The 6000-nt window shown below is 59.6% G+C and overlaps 1 protein-coding gene and 1 long non-coding RNA gene across 2 annotated transcripts in view; both read left to right on the forward strand.

Moving 5' to 3' along the window:
• Positions 1-957, forward strand: part of LOC129393692 (zinc-regulated GTPase metalloprotein activator 1A-like) — a 61231-nt gene extending 60274 nt beyond the window's left edge. The window contains exon 12 of the mRNA XM_063604052.1: positions 587-957. The gene's annotated coding sequence lies outside the window, so the exon portion shown is untranslated. The remainder of the gene's footprint in view (positions 1-586) is intronic.
• Positions 958-1896: 939 nt separating this feature from the next.
• LOC134730310 (uncharacterized) lies at positions 1897-5084 on the forward strand. Its single transcript, XR_010112084.1, has 3 exons — positions 1897-2519; positions 3466-3689; positions 4691-5084. It is a non-coding gene; the product is annotated as an uncharacterized LOC134730310 (long non-coding RNA).
• Positions 5085-6000: the final 916 nt, after the last annotated feature.

The following is a 6000-nucleotide window of genomic DNA, read 5'->3' on the forward strand; positions in this document are numbered from 1 at the left end:
AGTTGAACGAATGTACAATCGGGTTTTACACCGAGACATTCAGTTCCCAGGGGCAAGCAGGAGACAGTGGCCTTCCTCCATCTCAGCTGCAAGAGGCTTTCCTCTTTTACTAATCCACCTCAGCACAGACCCATTACGGGTGTCGGGCTGGGGGACAGTCAGGTCTTTCTCATCCCATGAGGCTATATTTCAGACTATCAGATGGGGAGAGAGCTTGGACCATACCCTGCTTTCAAGGGCAGAGGTCCCTGCGGCTTTCCACAGTGCATTGTGTCCCCGGTTTATTGAGACTAGAGAATGGCGATGACTTTTACCAAGTATACTGCTGGTAAACATTTCGTTAACAAGGCACGTCCTGCACAGCCCTACATCCCTTGAACTTTGATTTTATACAACACATGTTTTTGTGAGCTCCAGGTTGGGTCAAAGTGGCTGGGGCCAAGCGGCTAGGGCAAAGCTACAAATTAACAACATCTCAGCAAAGCAATTGTTTAAAGGACAGGTCTTTTTCAAAATGGAGTCTCTTATGTCTTTCCTTTCTACATGGACACAGTGACAGTCTGATCTCTCTTTCTTTTCCCTACAGGTGGACACGCCCCCACTGATATTCCTTCTAATTGCAACGTGGGAGAGGAGGATATGACACGCGATATCGCAGGGAGTAGAAACACCCCTGTGATACTGTTCTTCATATTCAGGGAGGAAGAGGATGATATTACTCCCAATACAGAGGGGTGTACACCCTCTGTACACCGAGGGTGTACACCCGTCTGTGAAAGAGTTCTTAATCTCCAGAGGGGGAGATGATATTACTCACAATATGGTAAAGAGGCTGTGAGTCCACGGAGGATCCTCAGAGCCAGCGGGGGAAGAGGGGCTGGCTCTCAGTCCCCGCCTCGCGGGGGTGCCTCCCCCCACTGCGATGGGGGTCCTAAGAGCCAGTGGGGGAAGAGGGGCTGGCTCTGAGACCCCGCCTCGCGGGGGGTGCCTCCCCCCCCTGCGATGGGGGTCCTAAGGGCCAGTGGGGGAAGAGGGGCTGGCTCTGAGACCCCGCCTCGCGGGGGGTGCCTCCCCCCCCTGCGACGGGGGTCCTAAGAGCCAGCGGGGGAAGAGGGGCTGGCTCTGAGACCCCGCCTCGCGGGGGGTGCCTCCCCCCTCTGCGACGGGGGTCCTAAGGGCCAGCGGGGGAAGAGGGGCTGGCTCTGAGACCCCGCCTCACGGGGGGTGCCTCCCCCCCCTGCGACGGGGGTCCTAAGGGCCAGTGGGGGAAGAGGGGCTGGCTCTGAGACCCCGCCTCACGGGGGGTGCCTCCCCCCCTGCGATGGGGGTCCTAAGGGCCAGTGGGGGAAGAGGGGCTGGCTCTGAGACCCCGCCTCGTGGGGGTTGCCTCCCCCCCCTGCGATGGGGGTCCTAAGGGCCAGTGGGGAAGAGGGGCTGACTCTCTGTACCCGCCTCGCGGGGGGTGCCTCCCCCCCCTGTGATGGGGGTCCTTAGAGCCAGGAGCAGAAGAGGGCCTGGCTCTCTGTACCCGCCTCGCGGGGGGTGCCTCCCCCCCCGCGATGGGGGTCCGAAGAGCCAGAAGGCTTAGAGGGGCTGGCTCTGAGTCCCCGCCTCGTGGGGGGTGCCTCCTCTCCCTGCGACGGGGTTCCTAAAGGCCAGTGGGGGAAGAGGGTCTGGCTCTGAGACCACGCCTCGCTGGGGTGCCTCCCCCCACTGCGATGGGGGTCCTAAGGGCCAGTGGTTGAAGAGGGGCTGGCTCTGAGACCCCGCCTCGCTGGGGGTGCCTCCTCCCCCTGCGACGGGGGTCCTAAGAGCCAGGGGGGGAAGAGGGGCTGGCTCTCAGTCCCCGCCTCGCGGGGAGTGCCTCCCCTTCCTGCGATGGGGGTCCTAAGAGCCAGGAGGGGAAGAGGGGCTGGCTTTCAGTCACCACAGCTTGGGGGGCCTTTATGTTCTGGTTTTACCCAAGAGTCAGCTGATTTGCTTCTTGTAGTAGCAGGGCAGTTGCTGCCAAGGCCCTCAAACAGGGGGGCCATCCTTTAGAAACCCTGTCTAGCTGTTTAGAGAGGTAGGCCACCGGCCTCAGCCAGGGCCCCACAGTTTGGGTTTAAAGTCCAGCTGCCATCTTTTCTCTGACGCATACAGTGGAAAAGGCTTTGTGAGATCCGCTAGCCCCTGGGCTGGGGCTTTCAGAAGTTTTTCCTTTAAGTCATGAAAGACTTGCTGTTGTTGGAATCCCCATTCCAAAAGTTGCCGGTCCCCGCCCCCCTTTGTGACGTCCTACAAAGGCGTGGCTAAGACTGCAAAGTTGGGCTCCGCAGTCTACAAAACCCCACAGCTCCTAGGAATTCTCTCACCAGCCTTCTGCCCTTAGGCTCCGGAAGATTGCAAATGACCTGCTTTCTTTCGGATCCCGGGCTGCTTTCGGACACCTGTCGAATAGTAAATCCCAAGTAAGCTACCTGCGGTCGTCGGCAGATCTGAGTTTTCTTCTTGGACACCTAATACCCACAGCCCTCCAGGTCAGTCCTAAGGATCTTAGAATCCTCGATGGGGGTCATAAGCCGGGGGGGAAGAGGGACTGGCTCTCAGTCCCCGCCTCACGGGGTGTGCCTCCCCCGTGTGATGGGGATCCTGAGAGTTGGGCGAGGAAGAAGGGCTGGCTGTCAGTCACAGCCTCGCGGGGGGTGCCTCCCCTCCCTGCGATGGGGGTCCTAAGAGCCAGGGGGGAAAGAGCGGCTGGCTCTCAGTCCCCGCCTCGCGGGGGGTGCCGCCCCCCCTGCGATGGGGGTCCTAAGAGAAATGGAGGGAAGAGGGGCTGGCTCTCAGTCCCCGCCACGAGGGGGTGCCTCCCCCCCTGCGATGGGGGTCCCAAGAGCCAGGGGGGGCAGAGCGGCTGGCTCTAAGTCCGCGCCTCGCCAAGGGTGCATCCCCCCACTGCGATGGGGTTCCTAAGAGCCAGGGGGGGAAGAAGGGCTGACTCTCAGTCCCCGCCTCACGGGGCGTGCCTTGCTACCCTGCGATGGGGGTCCTAAGAGCCAGGCAGGGAAGAGGGGTTGGCTCCCAGTCCCCGCCGCGCGGGGGGTGCCTCCCCCCCACAGCGATGGGGGTCCTAAGAGCCGTGGGGGGAAGAGGGGCTGGCTCTCAGTCCCCGCCGCGCGGGGGGTGCCTCCCCCCCTCGCGATACGGATCCTAAGGGCCAGGGGGGGAACAGGGGCTGGCTCAGTCCCCGCCTCGCGGGGGGTGGCTCGCTCCGCTGAGATGGGCATCCTAAGAGCCAGGGGAGGAAGAGGGGGAGAGGATGATAATAATTTCAGCATCGCAGGCTGTGTTCACCCAGCCTGTTAAACTGTTATTAGTATCCTGAAAGGGAGAGGATGATATTACTCCCCATAACAGACAGATATGACTCCCCATCGTAGAGCACGAGGTGTACACCCGCCCTGTGATTTTCTTCCTCATATTCAGAGACCGAGAGGTTGATGTCACTCCCAATATCGGAGGAAGTATACACCCCCGTGTGAGATGTTCCTTAATGATATTCCACGGCGGAGGGGGTGATATGACTACATACATGGCAGAAAGTGGAAACCCCCCAGGGATATTATTCCCACGATCCTGGAGGGAAGAAGATGATGTTACTTTCAATATGACAGAAGGTGGATGAAGTGGTGGACTGCCCCTCCACACCTGTGAGTATTTCTAGTTGGGTGGGACGAGAGACTGAGAAAAGAAATAAGACACAGAGACAAAGTGTAAAGATACAACAGTGGGTCCAGGGGACCGGCGCTCAGCACACCAAGGACCTGCACCGGCACCAGCCTCTGAGTTCCCTCAGTTGTTATTGATTATGATTTTCATGATTTTAGCAGAAAGGAATGTAGTAGGAGAGCAGGGTGATGATAAGGAGAGAGTCAGCAGAAGACATGTGAGCAAAAGAATCTATGTCATAATTAGGTTCAAGGGAAGGTACTATGACTGGACGTGCACGTAAGCCAGATTTGTTTCTCTGCACCCAAACATCTCAGTGGAGTAAAGAAGAACAAGGCAGTGTTACTGCAAACATGTCTCGCCTCCCGCCACAGGGCAGCTTTTCTCCTATCTCAGAGTTGAACGAATGTACAATCGGGTTTTACACCGAGACATTCAGTTCCCAGGGGCAAGCAGGAGACAGTGGCCTTCCTCCATCTCAGCTGCAAGAGGCTTTCCTCTTTTACTAATCCACCTCAGCACAGACCCATTACGGGTGTCGGGCTGGGGGACAGTCAGGTCTTTCTCATCCCATGAGGCTATATTTCAGACTATCAGATGGGGAGAGAGCTTGGACCATACCCTGCTTTCAAGGGCAGAGGTCCCTGCGGCTTTCCACAGTGCATTGTGTCCCCGGTTTATTGAGACTAGAGAATGGCGATGACTTTTACCAAGTATACTGCTGGTAAACATTTCGTTAACAAGGCACGTCCTGCACAGCCCTACATCCCTTGAACTTTGATTTTATACAACACATGTTTTTGTGAGCTCCAGGTTGGGTCAAAGTGGCTGGGGCCAAGCGGCTAGGGCAAAGCTACAAATTAACAACATCTCAGCAAAGCAATTGTTTAAAGGACAGGTCTTTTTCAAAATGGAGTCTCTTATGTCTTTCCTTTCTACATGGACACAGTGACAGTCTGATCTCTCTTTCTTTTCCCTACAGGTGGACACGCCCCCACTGATATTCCTTCTAATTGCAACGTGGGAGAGGAGGATATGACACGCGATATCGCAGGGAGTAGAAACACCCCTGTGATACTGTTCTTCATATTCAGGGAGGAAGAGGATGATATTACTCCCAATACAGAGGGGTGTACACCCTCTGTACACCGAGGGTGTACACCCGTCTGTGAAAGAGTTCTTAATCTCCAGAGGGGGAGATGATATTACTCACAATATGGTAAAGAGGCTGTGAGTCCACGGAGGATCCTCAGAGCCAGCGGGGGAAGAGGGGCTGGCTCTCAGTCCCCGCCTTGCGGGGGTGCCTCCCCCCACTGCGATGGGGGTCCTAAGAGCCAGTGGGGGAAGAGGGGCTGGCTCTGAGACCCCGCCTCGCGGGGGGTGCCTCCCCCCCCTGCGATGGGGGTCCTAAGGGCCAGTGGGGGAAGAGGGGCTGGCTCTGAGACCCCGCCTCGCGGGGGGTGCCTCCCCCCCCTGCGACGGGGGTCCTAAGAGCCAGCGGGGGAAGAGGGGCTGGCTCTGAGACCCCGCCTCGCGGGGGGTGCCTCCCCCCTCTGCGACGGGGGTCCTAAGGGCCAGCGGGGGAAGAGGGGCTGGCTCTGAGACCCCGCCTCACGGGGGGTGCCTCCCCCCCCTGCGACGGGGGTCCTAAGGGCCAGTGGGGGAAGAGGGGCTGGCTCTGAGACCCCGCCTCACGGGGGGTGCCTCCCCCCCTGCGATGGGGGTCCTAAGGGCCAGTGGGGGAAGAGGGGCTGGCTCTGAGACCCCGCCTCGTGGGGGTTGCCTCCCCCCCCTGCGATGGGGGTCCTAAGGGCCAGTGGGGAAGAGGGGCTGGCTCTCTGTACCCGCCTCGCGGGGGGTGCCTCCCCCCCCTGTGATGGGGGTCCTTAGAGCCAGGAGCAGAAGAGGGCCTGGCTCTCTGTACCCGCCTCGCGGGGGGTGCCTCCCCCCCCGCGATGGGGGTCCGAAGAGCCAGAAGGCTTAGAGGGGCTGGCTCTGAGTCCCCGCCTCGTGGGGGGTGCCTCCTCTCCCTGCGACGGGGTTCCTAAAGGCCAGTGGGGGAAGAGGGTCTGGCTCTGAGACCACGCCTCGCTGGGGTGCCTCCCCCCACTGCGATGGGGGTCCTAAGGGCCAGTGGTTGAAGAGGGGCTGGCTCTGAGACCCCGCCTCGCTGGGGGTGCCTCCTCCCCCTGCGACGGGGGTCCTAAGAGCCAGGGGGGGAAGAGGGGCTGGCTCTCAGTCCCCGCCTCGCGGGGAGTGCCTCCCCTTCCTGCGATGGGGGTCCTAAGAGCC

Source organism: Pan paniscus, chromosome 3 (genome assembly GCF_029289425.2).
Source record: "Pan paniscus chromosome 3, NHGRI_mPanPan1-v2.0_pri, whole genome shotgun sequence".
In the NCBI taxonomy this organism is placed as follows: Eukaryota; Metazoa; Chordata; class Mammalia; order Primates; family Hominidae; genus Pan; species Pan paniscus.